Consider the following 19,443-nt stretch of genomic DNA (forward strand, 5'->3'; position numbering starts at 1 on the left):
CCAAACTTGGATTCATGAGGTTGCCTCCACATCCGTACACATCCATCCGCTCGATATAATTTGAAAAGAGATTCGTCCGACCAGGCAACATGTCTCCAGTCATCAACAGTCCAATGACGGTGTTGACGGCCCCATGCGAGGCGTACTGCTTTGTGTCATGCAGTCATCAAGGGTACACGAGTGGGCCTTCGGCTCTGAAAGTCCATATCGATGATGTTTCGTTGACTGATTCGCACGCTGATACTTGTTGAAGGCCCAGCACTGAAACTGCAGCAATTTGCGGAATGGTTACAATTCTGTCACATTGAACGATTCTCTTCAGTCTTTATTGGACCCATTCTTGCAGGATATTTTTCTGGCCGAAGCGATATCGGAGATTTGATGTTTTACCAGTTTCCTGATATTCGCGGTATACTCGTGAAATGGTCGTACTGGGAAATCCCTTCATCGGTACCTCGCACATGCTGTGTCCCATCGCTCGTGCGTCACTTAAATCTTGTAGAGCCGTAACCGATGCAACAACTGCGCCAGACACTTGTCTTAACCGGCGTTGCCACCCGCAGTGCCGTATTCTGGCTGTTCACGTATCTCTGAGTTTGAATACGCATGCCAATACCAGTTTGTCTGGCGCTTCAGTGTATAACGAAATATCAGAGTCCACACATCAAAGTGGGAGACTTCCGAGGACGTAGAAGACGCACGGTCTCAGTGGCAGTATCCACAATGTGAAGTGATGGGTTAGCTTGCCTCAGGACAGGGTACAACAACTTTATGACACCTTTTCCAAGCCAATGAGTGCACTCAACCAGGCCAGATAGGTGCATTGTCGTACTGGTAAGTGGACTCATATCGTCAAGTTTTGTAAATCAGACTTTTTTAAATCAGTGAAATAACATTACCTCAACTGGTGAGGTATCATTTCATTACTTCTCCCTCCTCACCTTTTTTTTTGTCAAGCAGTGTGCCTCAGTGATTTCACCCCATGAAAATTTCAGCTGGGATACCGCATTAAAGCCGACCATAATAAGTAAACGAGCGACCGCCCTGTTGGCGCAGAGAGACAAAGATTTGCTCAAACAGTTTGAGAGACATCGTTAGAATCTGCACCTTCCTGATTTTCCCCTCAATTTCACGAAATTTACTAACACTGTATTTTTAATTAATAATTTTTCGTAGCTGTCTCGTCTATTACCTTAACCGTGTGTGTATGCGGAAAGACAAACGCCGCCGTGCTCCAACGTGGCAGAGACGAAAGATGGCGACGCGATCGGCGGCGGCGCTGTGTGCAGTTGTCACACCCGTGCCGGCCGGATGTTTGGCGAGCAGACGGGGACGCAGCCCGGCCCGGCTCTGGCACAACGCACGCTGCTCCTTCCGCAACAAGGGAAGCGTGGCCTGCGGTCGCCACTTCCGTCGTACGCCCGGGCGCCCACGTCTCCGAGTTTCCGATTCCTCCGGGAGCCAGCTGGCAGTGGAAGCTTCGGAGCAATACGCTCGTTCATGTGCGAATGATAGGTAAGTGCTGACCGACAGCGAATCGTTTCTTCGCCGAGTGTTATCGAGCCAATTCTACAGTTCGTTACGTCCATCGCATTAACGTAACTACTACACTGAAGAGGTTGGTTCAAATGGCTCTGAGCACTATGGGACTCAACATCTGAGGTCTTCAGTCCCCTAGAACTACTTAAACCTAACTAACCTAAGGACCTAAGGACGACACACACATCCATGCCCGAGGCAGGATTCGAACCTGCGATCGTAGCGGTCGCGCGGTTCCAGACTGGAGCGCCTACAACCGCTCGGCCACTCCGGCCGGCACACTGAAGAGCCACAGAAACTGGTATACCTGCCTAATATAGTGTATGGCCCCCAAGAGCAATCAGAAGTGTCGCAACACGACGTCGAATGTCTGAAGTAGTGCTGGAGGGAACTGACGTCATGAATTCTGCAGGGCTGTCCATCAATCCGTAAGAGTACGACACGGTGGAGATCTCTTCTGAATAGCACGTTGGAAGGCATCCCAGATCTGCTCAATAATGTTCGTGTCTGGGGAGTTTGGTGGCCAGCGGAAGTGTTTAAACTCAGAATACTGTTCGTGGAGCACTGCGTAGCAATTCTGGACGTGTGGGGTGGGTGTCGTATTACCCTCCTAGAATTGCCCAAGTCCGTCGCAATGCTCAAAGGACATGAATGGATGCCGGTGATCACACAGGCTGCTTACTTACATGTTATCAGTCACAGTGGTATCTAGACGTACCAAGGGTCCCATGTCACTCCAACTGCACGCGCCCCTTTCCATTATAGAGCCTCCACTAACTTGAATAGTCCCCTGCTGACATGCAAGGTCCATGAATTCATGAGGTTGTCTCCGTAACTGTACATGTCCATCCGCTCGATACAATTTGAAACGAGATTGGTCCGACAGGAAACATGTTTCCAGTCCAATGTCGGTGTTGACGGGCCCAGGCGAGGCGTAAAGGTGTCGTGCAGACGCCAAGATTATGCGAGTGGGCCTTCGGCTCCAAAAGCCCAGCCCGATCATGTTTCGTTGAATGGCTCGCACGCTGACACTTGTTGGTGGCGCAGCACTGAAATCTGCAGCAATTTGGAAGGGTTGCACTTCTGTCACGTTGAACGATTCTCTCCTGTCGTCGTTGCTCCAGTTCTTTCACGATCTTTTTCCGGTCGCAGCGATGTCGTCGATCTGATGTTTTACCGGATTTCTGATATTCACGGTACACTCGTGAAATGGTCGTTCGCCAAAATTCCCACTTCGTCGCTACCTCGGAGATGCTGTGTCCCATGGCTCGTGCGCCGACTATAGCATCACGTTCAAACTCACATGAATCTTGATAACCTGCCATTGCAGCAACAGTAACCGATCTAACAACTGCGCCAGATACTTGTTGTCTTATATAGGCGTTGCCGACCGCAGCGCCATATTCTACCTGCTTACGTATCTCTGTATTTGAATACGCATGCGTATACGTTTCTTTGACTCTTTAGTGTATATACTTCGACACGTATAAACAATAAATAAGAACCCATAAATGCATAACGCCAACACAAAGTCGTTTTCCATCCAACGCCAGTTCACTTTACTGTACACGAATGCGCACAATTTTTAGGCTATACCTAGAGAAACCACAAAACGTGGTGTTGGACTTGCAAGCAGGATGAATCCCGTATGATCGCTTGGTGCCCGAGGCGCCACGTGCCATCATCTAACAACGTCCTGGCCGAGACACCTTGCACAGGCGTGAAGCGCTCACCAAACACAGGCAGCGCGTCACCAAGTATTACCGGAAAAAAAGGCGACTGAAAACATACTTTGGTGACCTCGGAACTCTTCCGATGTTCCCAGAACCTTTATCATTTGTTCATTACGTCAGCTAAAACTACATTTACGCCTGAGACCGGATATTACGTGCGTAAGTACGGCAACTAAATCTCTGGATCTCGGTAACGGGTAACGGTACCGACAAAAGTTTCATGGCTCCCCAAGGTATTGGTTTGCCGTATAAATTTCGACGATCTGCCACGAATACAATTGACAATGTGGCTGTCCCCACAATTTGCACATTGATTTTCCCAAAAATCATGGTTTTTCGAGGTTTTCTCAGGAACCGCCCAGGAACAAATGGTACTTTTACTAGCCGCTTAAGCTCCGCCCTAGACCACCCCTACTGCAGAGAACACACCGATTTGCTCAATCTGCTTGGGCTGGACGAAGCGTGTAATCTTTATTTTTTGACCCTGTACTGTAGGTGGCAGGTATGGCAGGGGTAAAATACAGGGAGCGAAAGGCTACTTACAATTTGTGCAGAAACGAGACTGCAGTTATGAGAGTCGAGGAGCGTGAAAGGGAAGCAGTGCTTGAGAAGGTAGTAAGACAGGGTTGTAGCCCACCCCGATGTTATTCAATCTGTATATTGAGCAAGCAGTAAAGGAAACAAAAGAAAAATTCGGAGGAGGTATTAAAGTCCATGGAGAAGAAATAAAAACGTTGAGGTTCGCCGATGACATTGTAATTCTGTCAGAGACAGCAAAGGACTTGGAAGAGCAGTTGAACGGAATGGACAGTGTCTTGAAAGGAGGATATAAGATGAACATCAACAAAAGCAAAACGATAATGGAACGTAGCCGAATTAAGTCGGGTGATGCTGAGGGTATTAGATTAGGAAATGAGACACTTAAAGTAGTAAAGGAGTTTTGCTATTTGGGGAACAAAATAACTTATGATGGTCGAAGTAGAGAGGATATAAAATGTGGACTGGCAATGGCAAGGAAAGCGTTCCTGAAGAAGAGAAATTTGTTAACATCGAGTATAGATTTAAGTGCCAGTAAGTCTTTTCTTAAAGTATTTGTATGAAGTGCAGAACGCAAGTGAAACATAGACGATAAATAGATTAGACAAGAAGAGAATAGAAGCTTTTGAAATGTGGTGCTATAGAAGAACTCTGAAGATTAGATGGGTAGACCACGTAACTAATGAGGAGGTACTGAATAGAACTGGCAAGAAGAGGAATTTGTGGCACAACCTGACTAAAATAAGGGATCGGTTGGTAGGTTCTGAGGTATCAAGGGATAGCCAATTTAGTATTGGAGGGAAGTGTGGAGGGTAAAAATCGTAGAGGGAGACCAAGAGATGAGTACACCAAACAGATTCAGAAGGATGTAGGTTGCATTAGTTACTCGGAGATGAAAAGGCTTGCACAGGATAGAGTAGCATGGAGAGTTTTAACAAACCAGTCTGTGGACTGGAGACCACCACAACCACCACCACCCACAACAATAACAACATCAACAAAAACAACGACAACAATTGTAAGATAGGATAGATACAATATGCCCGTTCTTCCGACAGCTTGTTGTTGTTGTGGTCTTCAGTCCTGAGACTGGTTTGATGCAGCTCTCCATGCTACTCTATCCTGTGCAAGCTTCTTCATCTCCCAGTACTTACTGCAACCTACATCCTTCTGAATCTGCTTAGTGTATTCATCTCTTGGTCTCCCTCTACGATTTTTTCCCTCCACGCTGCCCTCCAATACTAAATTTGTGATCCCTTGATGCCTCAGAACAGGTCCTACCAACCGGTCCCTTCTTCTTGTCAAGTTGTGCCACAAACTCCTCCCCGTTTCTATTCAATACCTCCTCATTAGTTATGTGATCTACCCATCTAATCTTCAGCATTCTTCTGTAGTACCACATTTCGAAAGCTTCTATTCTCTTCTTGTCTAAACTATTTATCGTCCATGTTTCACTTCCATACATGGCTACACTCCATACAAATACTTTCAGAAACGACTTCCTGACACTTAAATCTATACTCGATGTTAACAAATTTCTCTTCTTGAGAAACGCTTTCCTTGCCATTGCCAGTCTACATTTTATGTCCTCTCTACTTCGACCATCACTAGATTTTCGCTCCCTAAATAGCAAAACTCCTTTACTACTTTAAGTGTCTCATTTCCTAGTCTAATTCCCTCAGCATCACCAGACTTAATTCGACTACATTCGATTATCCTCGTTTTGCTTTTGTTGATCGGTACACGAGTGCAAATGGTCGCTAGGCCATTGGGCTATCTAAAACCCTTTACCCATATCTCTGTGACCAATAGAAATCAGGACATGACCGACTTGAAAAAACGCTTCTTCAAACTGCTTTGTGAAACATACTGGTGTACCTCAGTGTCGTGCGCGGACCGACGTCTTCTCTCTCCTCTTCTCATTGCTCTGCCATTCTTGGCAAAGTGTGATAACGGAAGCGCCGTCCCTAACAAGCGAGTGGCAGGCTACCGCGTCTCGCTCGATTCGCTAACCGCTTCCGTTGTTCGTCGCTTGTTTCCACCTCTGGTGATTTGTTGACGCGAAATCAACGCCGGGCTGGACGGCAGCTGGTAGCGAACGCTGCGCTGCTGGCTCCCCCACAACGCGGTGCGCTCCGAGCTCGGCAGTGACACGTCCCGCAGTTGTCGCCTACCGCAGCTCTCTGGCCGCCCCTACCTTCACACCTCAGCGAGGAGCACTCGCAGCTGTTTGCCTCAGTTCACGGGGAATTCACACGTGGGTGTGACAGATGCGGCGATCCTCACTAGCTGACATCATATTCTGCACGGTTTGCCTCTGGTAGGAGACTCTTTGTACGACTAATTGTCAGAGGCATAAAATCAGACCAAAGCAGTATCTGTCATATCACTGTGATTTTCAAGAGGTTCCCTTGGGTTTTCTTTTTTTTTTTTTTTTTTTTTTTTAGGGCAAACTCGTGGCAAATTGAGGTGCACAATGAAAATAGTTACAGCAGACCCAACAACATACGAGGGTGAGTCAAATGAAAACCTTAAATATTTTTTTAATATTATTTATTGTGGAAAAGTGGTACAAAGCTGTATCACCTTTCAACATACTCTCCTCCACGCTCAATGTAGGTGCTCCAGCGCTTACAAAGTGCACAATTTCCTTTAGAAAAAAATTCTTTTGGTAGTCCGCGCAACCACTCACGCACCGCATGGCGTACCTCTCCATCAGAACGGAACTGACCAATGACTAATCTGTAAACATGCTGCAGTGTCATTCAGTGTCAGTATGGCTTCAACTGCTGCACTGTTCTGTGGAGTCACAACTCGTTGTGCCTGGCCTGGACGGGGAGCATCTTCCACTGAAGTCACACCATTTGTGAACTTCCTACTCAATTCGTAGACTTGCTGCTGTGACAAACATGCATCACCGCACTGAACCTTCATTCGTCGATGAATTTCAGCAGGTTTCACACCTTCACTACGCAAAAACCGAATAACAGAACGCCATTCTTCCCTGGTGCAAGTCGCAAGTGAGGCGGCCATCTTTACACTGATACTGCGACGGTATGTGTGCATCTGCACTATGTTACCACCTACAGGCCATTCTGCACCCTGTTTGTAGCACACTTACCAACTTACAGGATAACGGCGCGAAATGTCGATTTGTTATTACAAATTTAAGGTTTTCATTTGACTCACCCTCGTACTAAAGTTTGGACGGTGTCCTCGTCTTACAACAGGTACTGTCCCCGTGTTGCGAAGACTGTCACGGCGCACTATGCTGCGACGAGGACACTTACTTAGCTGCTGCGAATTTTAATCAGAATTAGAATGATTATCACCTTTTTTCAAATTTTACTCTAAACTTATTGCAAGAGCCGTGTCGTCAGATGTTAGTCATTATGGAAAGGACGACGCAGTACTGCAGTCTGTCATCATGACAGAGTTCTCTCAGCACAACCACTGACTACGTACAAAAGGTCAAGACCTTCATGGAGACAACGCAAACGCTGGTGTGATCTAAGTGAATAGAGGCCGCACTCACGCAGTGTTACTGAACAGACCCAGACCTTCTATCCAATCTCTCTTCCGTTAAGTCTCTTCTCAGATACTTAAACATTAAATTCCGCATTAACAGTTTGTTTGCACATGATGATACCACCACACCATCTCACCCGCTCACAAATGAGACACACTGAAAGAAGAAACATCGGTGCTGAAAACCAGTTAAGACTGCTTTCTACATCTACATCTACATCCATACTCCGCAAACCACCGGGCGGTTCTCCCTTCTATTCCAGTCTCGTATTGTTCGTGGAAAGAAGGATTGTCGGTATGCTTCTGTGTGGGCTCTAATCTCTCTGATTTTATCCTCATGGTCTCTTCGCGAGATATACGTAGGAGGGAGCAATATACTGCTTGACTCCTCGGTGAAGGTATGTTCTCGAAGCTTTAACAAAAGCCCGTACCGAGCTACTGAGCGTCTCTCTTGCAGAGCCTTCCACTGGAGTTTATCTATCATCTCCGTAACACTTCCACGATTACTAAATGATCCTGTACCGAAGCGCGCTGCACTCCATTGGATCTTCTCTATCTCTTCTATCAACCCTATCTGGTACGGATCCCAATACTGGTAAGCAATATTCAAGCAGTGGGCGAACAAGTGTACTGTAACCATCTTCCTTCGTTTTTGGATTGCATTTCCTTAGGATTCTTCCAATGAATCTCAGTCTGGCATCTGCTTTACCGGCGATCAGCATTATATGATCATTCCATTTTAAATCACTCCTAATGCGTACTCCCAGATAATCAATGGAATTAACTGCTTCCAGTTGCTGACCTGCTATTTTGTAGCTAAGTGATAAGGGATCCATCTTTCTATGTATTCGCAGCACATTACACTTGTCTCCATTGAGATTGAATTGCCATTCCCTGCACCTTGCGTCAATTCGCTGCAGATCCTCCTGCATTTCAGTCAAATTTTCCATTGTTACCTCTCGATACACCACAGCATCATCTACAAAAAGCCTCAGTGAACTTCCGATGTCATCCAAAAGGTTATTTATGTATATTGTGAATAGCAACGGTCCTATGACACTCCCCTGCGGCACACCTGAAATCACTCTTACTTCGGAAGACTTCTCTCCATTGAGAATGACATGCTGCGTTCTGTTACCTAGCAACTCTTCAATCGAATCACACAATTGGTCTGATAGTCCAAATGCTCTTACTTTGTTCATTAAACGACTGTGGGGAACTGTATCGAACGCCTTGCGAAAGTCAAGAAACACGGTATCTACCTGTGAACCCGTGTCTATGGCCCTCTGAGTCTCGTGGACGAATAGCGCGAGCTGGGTTTCACACGACCGTCTTTTTCGAAACCCAGGCTGATTCCTACAGAGTAGATTTCTAGTCTCCAGAAAAGTCATTATACTCGAACATAATAGGTGTTCCAAAATTCTACAACTGATCGACGTTAAGAGATATAGGTCTATAGTTCTGCACATCTGTTCGGCGTCCCTTCTTGAAAACGGGGATGACCTGTGCCCTTTTCCAATCCTTTGGAACGCTACGCTCTTCTAGAGACCTACGGTACACCGCTCCAAGAAGGGGGGCAAGTTCCTTCGCGTACTCTGTGTAAAATCGAACTGGTATCCCATCGGGTCCAGCGGCCTTTCCTCTTTCGAGCGATTTTAATTGTTTCTCTGTCCCTCTGTCGTCTATTTTGATATCTACCATTTTGTCATCTGTGCGACAATCTAGAGAAGGAACTACAGTGCAGTCTTCCTCTGTGAAACAGCTTTGGAAAAAGACATTTAGTATTTCGGCCTTTAGTCTGTCATCCTCTGTTTCAGTACCATTTTGGTCACAGAGTGCCTGGACATTTTGTTTTGATTCACCTACCGCTTTGACATAAGACCAAAATTTCTTAGGATTTTCTGCCAAGTCAGTACATAGAACTTTACTTTCGAATTCTTTGAACACCTCTCGCATAGCCCTCCTTAAACTACATTTCGCTTCGCGTAATTTTTGTTTGTCTGCAAGGCTTTGGCTATGTTTATGTTTGCTGTGAAGTTCCCTTTGCTTCCGCAGCAGTTTTCTAACTCGGTTGTTGCACCACGGTGGCTCTTTTCCATCTCTTACGATCTTGCTTGGCACATACTCATCTAACGCATATTGTACGATGGTTTTGAACTTTGTCCACTGATCCTCAACACTATCTGACTTGAGACAAAACTTGTGTTGAGCCGTCAGGTACTCTGTAATCTGCTTTTTGTCACTTTTGCTAAACAGAAAAATCTTCCTACCTTTTTTAATATTTCTATTTACGGCTGAATTCATCGATGCAGTAACCGCTTTATGATCGCTGATTCCCTGTTCTTGGTTCAAATGGCTCTGAGCACTATGAGACTTAACTTCTGAGGTCATCAGTCGCCTAGAAATTAGAACTAATTAAACCTAACTAACCTAAGGACATCACACACATCCATGCCCGAGGCAGGATTCGAATCTGCGACCGTAGCGGTCGCTCGGCTCCAGACTGTAGAGCCTAGATTCCCTGTTCTGCGTTAACTGTTTCAAATAGTTCGGGTCTGTTTGACACCAGAAGGTCTAATATGTTATCGCCACGAGTCGGTTCTCTGTTTAACTGCTCAAGGTAGTTTTCAGATAATGCACTTGAAAAAATTTCACTGAATTCTTTGTCCCTGCCACCCGTTATGAACGTTTGAGTCTCCCAGTCTATACCCGGCGAATTAAAATCTCCACCCTGAACTATAACATGGTGGGGAAATCTACTCGAAATATTTTCCAAATTATCCTTCAGGTGCTCAGCCACAACGGCTGCTGAGCCAGGGGGCCTATAGAGACATCCAATTACCATGTCTGAGCCTGCTTTACCCGTGACCTTCACCAGTGTAAGAGGCCCCACGCCATTTCTCAATTCCTATTAAATTTTACTATACATGCGCTGCAGAATTAGCTCACTTTAACCTAGAATGTTTCGCTGTGGGCATAGTCCGAAGACTAACTACATACCGAAGCCGCTGACGGCCTTGCATATTCTCGGCTCAGATATTATGACATTCCTCGATGAAGATAAAGTTTGTCTCATATAACCAGAACGGATACGGAAAAAACGGAAACCATTCATGTGAAAGCCAGTTTGCAGTATTAAACGCGACATCTTGCAAGTGCACAGGTTTCGGAGAGGCGCTGGACAGTCCAGCGCACCGTGGACTACACGTGGAGCACCTCCACAGGCTTGTGGCAGGCTGACGCAATGAACCTTTCACCCGCCGAGCCCAGCACGTTGCACTGGACGGCCCATGTTTCACAGAAGCGGGGAAATCAGATGAGCCCCAATGAAGCGCGATTGGTTCCGTAAATTACTGCTCTTAATGTACACAAATTATTTACTAGACACGGTAAAGAACAGTATCAGACTGTTCGCCGGTGATGCTGTTGTCCGCAATGAACTGTCGACGACGGATACTCGCAGGGAAATGCAGAAAGACCGACGCTACACTACTAACGGCCATTTGTACAGTCTCCAGTTAGCAGCCGCTAAAGTTGAGTTCTCAGAATAGGGCGGAAAACGCGTTGTACGAACACTTAGTAACGCCTAAACGGAGCATAAACGCGAGATAGATAAACTGGTGATTCTGGCAGGGTTTGTGAATTTAAGCGAAGAATAAGTTTTGACAATGGCAGAAATACTTACAGAATTATAGATGGCGAGATTGCTTGTTAGAACGAGGAAGGAGAAGAAACGGGGACATCACAAAAATTATATGGAAGAATATGACGATACCAAATTCATACAGAAATTTCGTACTAATCACTTTTCCATCTGAGCATATGAACGAAAAACGAAACTTTTTCCCAATATAAAACATTTTGCTTGTAGTAGCCTTAATAGGTATTTGATATTGGTACTTTGTGAATTATATTTTGCCGTGTTACTTATGTAAGTGAGATACATAAAAATAACCATTAGTGCCAAAACAAACTCGCTTATTTGGCGTGTGTTACAATTGCTGTAATAACAGAAAGGACTATTTAGAACACCTATTTCGTTTTATCTAATGGGCAGTGACAAAACAGACGTAATCAAATCGAGAAACCACATCAGTCTTGGGTACCTTTCGTATTAACAGCTTCTTTCAGTATTAGACAACGACTTTTTGAATTTTCATGTAGCAAAACGTTTGACGAAATTTCATGAGGTAACGGATTCTTTCGCAGAAAGGAAAGAATGTCGTCTAAAACTGTAACAAGATTAGAGAGAAAAAATGTTGACACCTAAGGATTAAGAGATGTGTACCGTCTTGCTTGTCTCTTGTCTTTATTGGTTTTGTTTCCTGTATTTAATTTTTATGTCGCACAAAAGAGAAAGTTGTCAGCTAATAGGCAACAAAAAGTGCAAGTTTTCTAAAGAGTTCTTATTCTGCTGGTTACAAATAATCCCGCCCAGTATTAGTTGTGAGTTTTGTTTAACGGGAGTCGGACGTCAAACCGGGCCGACTGGGAGCAGGAGACGGACCAGAGAACATTTTAATTTCCACTGTTCTGAATGTAGCTTTGATGGCTTCCATTACAGAGTATTTCAAATTCCACAGAGCGAAATACAGTGACGTGCGATAGAATAATGCCGTGTTAAGAGGCATGGCACTGCACTTTGGCACACTTAAGACCAAATAACGCGTCTTACATTTCCTCGTACATACATGCTTCATACATCAAGCGCTACGAAAGATGTCCGCTACAAAATGAACATATTTTTGGAAATAGATTTTTTTAAATTTTTGATGTCCTGTCTCAAACGCTCGAGGGGGAGGGCCGCCACTGTCAAGTTTTTGCCCCGGGTCCGGGGCTGGCGGACTTGTGCGACTACTCCATACTCTTCGTATTCGTGCACGGGTTTTCATATTCTCGTCGTTGTTTCCGTAGAGGAGAAGCGTTTTCGTGCAGTGCAGTGTCCACTGGATTCCTGAGTCCAGGCCGTTTTGTTACCTTTCATGGCAAGCCATCCTGGGCTTACAGTTCAGCAAGATAATTCCCGCCCGCACGCAGCGACAGTATCTGCTGCTTGTCCTCGGGCAGAATTCGGCGTGATATCACTCAAGAGGACATCCAACATCTCTACCAATCAATGGAAAACCAAATAACTACTTGCATAAGGGCCAGAAGTAGACTAACGCGTTGTTGAGTCCGATTCGTGAAGCTCTTTCCCTTGAAAAAAATCATCCACTTTTTCTGAAACTGTAATGATTTGTTAGTCTGCACACGTACACCACATCTATCTCTTTCCGTCCCACTCGTATAATTCCCTCATGGTAAGTCTTTTTCCTTTTTTTGCCCTGGAGTGTAGTACAAGCTCACCTACCATACACTTTCAGTCTTCTTGCGCCTGTTTTGTACATATTTATCTTACTCTTTTCGAAGCCAACGTTTTCACATGTCTCGTATGTAGGACGATTCTCTCGTATGTATCCAAGTGCAAAACTGGCCTCGGAAGATCCAACGCCTCCGACTGACCGCCGTGTCGTCCTCAGACGATAGGTGCAACTGGATGGCGACACGGATGGGCGAGTGGTTCCTCAATTGGCGTCACAAGGACTGAGTGCACCGCATCCATCCGAGTGCTAGCCAAACCCGACAGCACTTCAATTTGGTGGTCTGATGGCAACTGGTCTTACCACTGTGGCAACGCCGTTACCCAAATGCAGAATCTTAGGACTTTGTTACCGTCCCAATAACGGTATCAACACTTTGCAACAATTTATTTGCGCCATTAAATCTCGTCAATATCGATGACTAGAACGTCTCCAAACCACAGTTTCCAGACTCTGCAGACTGTTCAGCGTTCTGGTCGCCCCGCACCTTAGTGAAGCCCTTTTGGGTTTCATAATCCTGAATAATTGCCAAAGGTGGGGAAAACAGGCTAGTGTCTGTGAGAGCCAAGATCATAAATTTCATGGTTCCTCGTTTCGCTTGCAGCAATTTAAGCTGTGCCGCCAGGTCCCAATCTAACCACGATCTCGGAAATCTTTACGTATTCGGAAAAAACGGCCAAATATTTGAGACAACAAACACTATAAGACTGATATATTCTTACTGGCTTCAGTATAGTACGACCCGCTTGATGGCGGGCAATGAGAAGAAAATGGCGACAGCAGCACGCAGAGGAAGGGCTGCGGACACAACAAAGTTCGAAACGATATTTAAATCAGCTGCCGACAGGTGTTGATATACATCAATGAGGACACGTTGAAAATGTGTGCCCCGACCGGGACTCGAAACCGGGATCTCCTGCTTACACGGCAGACGCTCTATCCATCTGAGCCACCGAGGGCAGAGAGGGTAGTGCGACTGCAGGGACTTATCCCTTGCACGCTTCGCTTGAGACCCACATTTCCAACTGTCCACAACCTACATTCGTAGTACTCCTAATAGATATTTGCCCATTCACTCAGTACTCGCGGGAGACCCGTAAGAGATCGGGCAAAGCGTGTGCATTCGCACAGAAGTAGGTCAGTGGCTGGGTAGCCTTTAACTATATGAAGATAGTATCTGTTCCCAAAAGAACTCGGCACCTAAAGGTTTCGATTTAATTATTTCATTTTAGAGAAGATGCACGGTCATCAATGGTATCTGTTCTTTCGGGAAAAGATACTATCTTCATACAACAAAGTTCATTTCAGCCATCGCTCGTGTCTTGTTTCGTAGACACTTCCTGCCTGATTCATATAAAATGATCTAAGTGTGGGGCAAGGTTACTAAACATCTGAACTCACATTCGGCACAGCTTCGTGTTACGGCGTGAAGTGAAGCGCCGGCACGCCACTCGGGAACTATCGCACGCTGGCCGGCCGACCGCTCTCCAGGGCGGCATCGCTCCCTGTGCGAAGAGGACGTATGCGCCGCTCCCGACCTGCCGCGGCACACTTCCACAGCAGCATCAAGATGAGGCACTTTAAGACCAGCAACTTAGGAATTGTATACACTGAAGAACATTGTGTACGAGTATTTCGTCTGTCCCCCTTTGCCGGCATTTGTGGCCGAGCGGTTCTAGGCGCTTCAGTCTGGAACCGCGCGACCGCTTCGGTCGCAGGTTCGAATACTGCCTCGGGCATGGATGTTTGTGATGTCCTTAGGTTAGTTAGGTTTAAGTAGTTCTAAGTTCTAGCGGACTGATGACCTCAGATGCTAAGTCCGACAGTGCTCAGAGCTATCTGATTTTCTGTCGCCCTTTGCTTGTGACATTTCTGTGTTATTGTCAGAGTTAAGTATTGTAATTGTTTATTTCGTAATAAAACTCATTAATACGATTTGTCTGAATATTGTCTAGCGATCCGAGAAGGCAGACCTCATAGACCCCACAATTTTGACGACCAAGCAGGATTCAATACTCAGTTTTTCAGAATATCTGAAAACGACGATCTAACGCCTGACGAGTCATTGACGAACAATGTGATTTCGTAGGAAAGAATATAACACTTCTTCCTCTGACAAAAAAAAAAAAAACTTTTGACTAGAAACCGTGATCCAACTACTCAGGAAGGTTGGTTCGTTTAGTGATTAAAGGGACCTAACGACGAGGTCATTATCAGTCCCTCCTACCTGGAACAGGCAAGTCAACAAAGCGATACGCCAGAGAAGGACGTAGTGTGCGAAATCCAAGAAAAGGAGACCACAAGGTCTACCGAAGGTGGAGGGGGGGTCAGAAGGAAGAAAGGTGCCCCGACCAGCAAGCAACCGGAGGCGCCCATATGCAAAAAGTGCGATGACCGAACGAGGTGGCGCAGTGGTTAGCACACTGGACTCGCATTCGGGAGGACGGCGGTTCAATCCCGCGTCCAGCCATCCTCATTTAGGTTTTCCGTGATTTTCCTAAATCGCTCCAGAAAAAATGGGGGTAGTTCTTCTCAAAGGGCAAGGCCGACCTCCCCATCCTTTCCTAATCTGTGGGACCGATGACCTCGCTGTTTGGTCCCCTCCCCCAAATGAACAAACAAACCAACCGAGGTGCGATGGGAGGCATACCCCCGCCGTTCAGCAGAGATACGCCACCCAACAGTACCCAGAGAAGACTAGCGACACGGGCAGGGCGAGAGAAGCAGAGGAGAAAGACGAAGGGCACCAAGTCAAGGAGAACACGCGAGGAGGGGGAACAAGAGCAGGGCGAGGACTCGGGCGGACCACCGCGCCCCCAGACAGCCGCTGCCCGTCCGGGGCAGAGGAGGCAACAGGGCCTCCTGCTGCCAACCTTCAGTTTTCTGTAAATAATCATACTCCCAGTCACAGGCGAGTCATAAAATACCAATTACAGACGTATTAATGCATAAATACACTCCTGGAAATGGAAAAAAGAACACATTGACACCGGTGTGTCAGACCCACCATACTTGCTCCGGACACTGCGAGAGGGCTGTACAAGCAATGATCACACGCACGGCACAGCGGACACACCAGGAACCGCGGTGTTGGCCGTCGAATGGCGCTAGCTGCGCAGCATTTGTGCACCGCCGCCGTCAGTGTCAGCCAGTTTGCCGTGGCATACGGAGCTCCATCGCAGTCTTTAACACTGGTAGCATGCCGCGACAGCGTGGACGTGAACCGCATGTGCAGTTGACGGACTTTGAGCGAGGGCGTATAGTGGGCATGCGGGAGGCCGGGTGGACGTACCGCCGAATTGCTCAACACGTGGGGCGTGAGGTCTCCACAGTACATCGATGTTGTCGCCAGTGGTCGGCGGAAAGTGCACGTGCCCGTCGACCTGGGACCGGACCGCAGCGACGCACGGATGCACGCCAAGACCGTAGGATCCTACGCAGTGCCGTAGGGGACCGCACCGCCACTTCCCAGCAAATTAGGGACACTGTTGCTCCTGGGGTATCGGCGAGGACCATTCGCAACCGTCTCCATGAAGCTGGGCTACGGTCCCGCACACCGTTAGGCCGTATTCCGCTCACGCCCCAACATCGTGCAGCCCGCCTCCAGTGGTGTCGCGACAGGCGTGAATGGAGGTACGAATGGAGACGTGTCGTCTTCAGCGATGAGAGTCGCTTCTGCCTTGGTGCCAATGATGGTCGTATGCGTGTTTGGCGCCGTGCAGGTGAGCGCCACAATCAGGACTGCATACGACCGAGGCACACAGGGCCAACACCCGGCATCATGGTGTGGGGAGCGATCTCCTACACTGGCCGTACACCACTGGTGATCGTCGAGGGGACACTGAACAGTGCACGGTACATCCAAACCGTCATCGAAGCCATCGTTCTACCATTCCTAGACCGGCAAGGAAACTTGCTGTTCCAACAGGACAATGCACGTCCGCATGTATCCCGTGCCACCCAACGTGCTCTAGAAGGTGTAAGTCAACTACCCTGGCCAGCAAGATCTCCGGATCTGTCCCCCATTGAGCATGTTTGGGACTGGATGAAGCGTCGTCTCACGCGGTCTGCACGTCCAGCACGAACGCTGGTCCAACTGAGGCGCCAGGTGGAAATGGCATGGCAAGCCGTTCCACAGGACTACATCCAGCATCCCTACGATCGTCTCCATGGGAGAATAGCAGCCTGCATTGCTGCGAAAGGTGGATATACACTGTACTAGTGCCGACATTGTTCTTGCTCTGTTGCCTGTGTCTATGTGCCTGTGGTTCTGTTAGTGTGATCATGTGATGTATCTGACCCCAGGAATGTGTCAATAAAGTTTCCCCTACCTGGGACAATGAATTCACGGTGTTCTTATTTCAATTTCCAGGAGTGTATCTGTCGTATGCATAAATATCGGTCTTGAAAGGATATAAGATGAACATCAACAAAAGCAAAACGAGGACAATGGAATGTACTCAAATTAAGTCGGGTGATGCTGAGGGAATTAGATTAGGAAATGAAACACTTAAAGTAGTAAAGGAGTTTTGCTATTTGGGGAGCAAAATAACTGATGATGGTCGAAGTAGAGAGGATATAAAATGGAGACTGGCGATGGCAAGGAAAGAGTTTCTGAAGAACAGAAATTTGTTAACATCGAGTATAGATTTAAGTGTCAGGAAGTCGTTTCTGAAAGTATTTGTATGGAGCGTAGCCATGTATGGAAGTGAAACATGGACGATAACTAGTTTGGACAAGAAGAGAATAGAAGCTTTCGAAATGTGGTGCTACAGAATAATGCTGAAGATTAGATGGGTAGAGCATATAACTAATGAGAAGGTATTGAATAGGATTGGGGAGAAGAGAAGTTTGTGGCACAACTTGACTAGAAGAAGGGATCGGTTGGTAGGACACGTTCTGAGGCGTCAAGGTATCACCAGTTTAGTATTGGAGGGCAGCGTGGAAGGTAAAAATTGTAGAGGGAGACCAAGAGATGAATACACTAAGCAGATTCAGAGGGATGTAGGTTGCAGTAGGTACTGGGAGATGAAGAAGCTTGCACAGGATAGAGCAGCATGGAGAGCTGCATCAAACCAGTCTCAGGACTGAAGACAACAACAACAACAACAACAACGACAACAACAATCGGTCGTGTATGACTACCCGGTGCCTCGTTAACACAGACGTGGTGCAACGTCTATGGCGGATGCGTTCAGAAACTCTCCGCCGCTCTTCACAAAGTGTTAAAAGAAATACAGAAACGTATCACAATACTCTTATCATGGCAGCTGCAGCTATTTGCTATCATTTTATGGTTTTCATGATTCATTTTCGCTAAAAACCAGGAGATATAGCTACTGACCGTGTTGCTGATTTTGAGAGCGTTTTGGAAACATTAATTTTATTATGTTTACATGAAACATCAGAAGAATAGTTGGCAGTATTGTGAAAGCACAGTTGCTGGAATCATTTATTAAATACTGAACTGTGCGTTAACTTACGCATCTATTCTAAGAACGCGTTACTAACTGGTAGTCTCATTAAAATAATAATAATAATAATTCCTGTCCTAAACATGTGCTGTCTATCTGTTACAACACGCTTTTCCATAGGGTCGGTATGTACATCCCTCATGCCCCTATTTTAATTACTGTATCAGGTTTTACAATTAATTAAACACTTTTAAGATCGATATCTACAAAATGACACAGGCATACATGCAAGAACGTACGTCTTGAATCCAGTTCAAATCACTAAGTTCCGACTCATGTGCGACAGCTTTAACCAATGACCAGAATTGTTAAATGTAGTATGTCCTGTATGATATGAAACCAAACTGGGAGTAAACCTAACCTGCTAGTATCTGATTATAGATTCTCGAACTGGAACATGTTTTTACAAACATTTTGTGGGCAACAGTCCCTCACGTCTGTAAAAATTTGGGAAAATTAAAATTCACGAGTATAGAATCTGGTTCTATTTACGGATGACACGTGATGCAATTAGTCAACTGTTTCATTAGAATAATAACTCGAAAAATAGCCGCGGAGGAGTATTTTACGAAAAACCATCAACTAGCAGCGCCTTTTTTAAAACTGTAATTGAAACGACCAACAATATAACGGGCACAAGGAAACAAGAACCGACTACCCTTGTTTTCACCAACACGCCTCGAGTGTTGGCCCTGCGCAGACTCACGATAGTTTTGTAGCCATTCTGCTCGCGGTATAAACGCCACTCGTATCGTCGTTGTTCCTAATTAGGAGGGAATTTTCCTTCTGTAGAAAATATAAACTGCGGTATACAACTAACACGTCGCAAATAGTACTAATCATAAAATGACTAGGCGAGACTCACATCGAGCGACGTACCGCCGTCGGCGCCCGGCTGGCTACTGGTGGCTGGCTGCTGGCTCGTGTCTCGCAGCGCTGCACCTTCGGCGCCCGTCGGCTTCTCTCGGGCGGCCTCGGCTGCGCGGCAGGCCCTGAGGTCGCAGTCAGTACGGCGACAGCCGCGGCTGGCTTTCGACGTCGACTGGTCCTTCGTCTTGCGGGGATACAGTTAAATATTTTGTCATGAAATTGCTGATGTCGCCTCTCTCAGTTTATATTTTCTGCTGCACACAAGCGTGGGTTGTATTCTATCTGACATATGACAAGGGCGTGCAGTATAAACAGACAAACTCTTCCTAGCCAGGACATCTAATCCGTCCGGACGAGCCACAGAAGGCCCAACGGTACCGACTGACCGCCGCGTCATCCTCG

General features: G+C 46.5%; 1 protein-coding gene and 1 non-coding gene across 2 annotated transcripts in view; both read right to left on the reverse strand.

Moving 5' to 3' along the window:
* Positions 1–19,187, reverse strand: part of LOC124619557 (phenoloxidase-activating factor 2) — a 239,019-nt gene extending 219,832 nt beyond the window's left edge. The window contains exon 1 of the mRNA XM_047146038.1: positions 19,037–19,187. The gene's annotated coding sequence lies outside the window, so the exon portion shown is untranslated. The remainder of the gene's footprint in view (positions 1–19,036) is intronic.
* On the reverse strand, positions 13,583–13,657 carry Trnat-ugu. The gene has a single exon. It is a non-coding gene; the product is annotated as a tRNA-Thr (tRNA).
* Positions 19,188–19,443: the final 256 nt, after the last annotated feature.

This window comes from Schistocerca americana, chromosome 6 (genome assembly GCF_021461395.2).
Source record: "Schistocerca americana isolate TAMUIC-IGC-003095 chromosome 6, iqSchAmer2.1, whole genome shotgun sequence".
Classification (NCBI taxonomy): domain Eukaryota; kingdom Metazoa; phylum Arthropoda; class Insecta; order Orthoptera; family Acrididae; genus Schistocerca; species Schistocerca americana.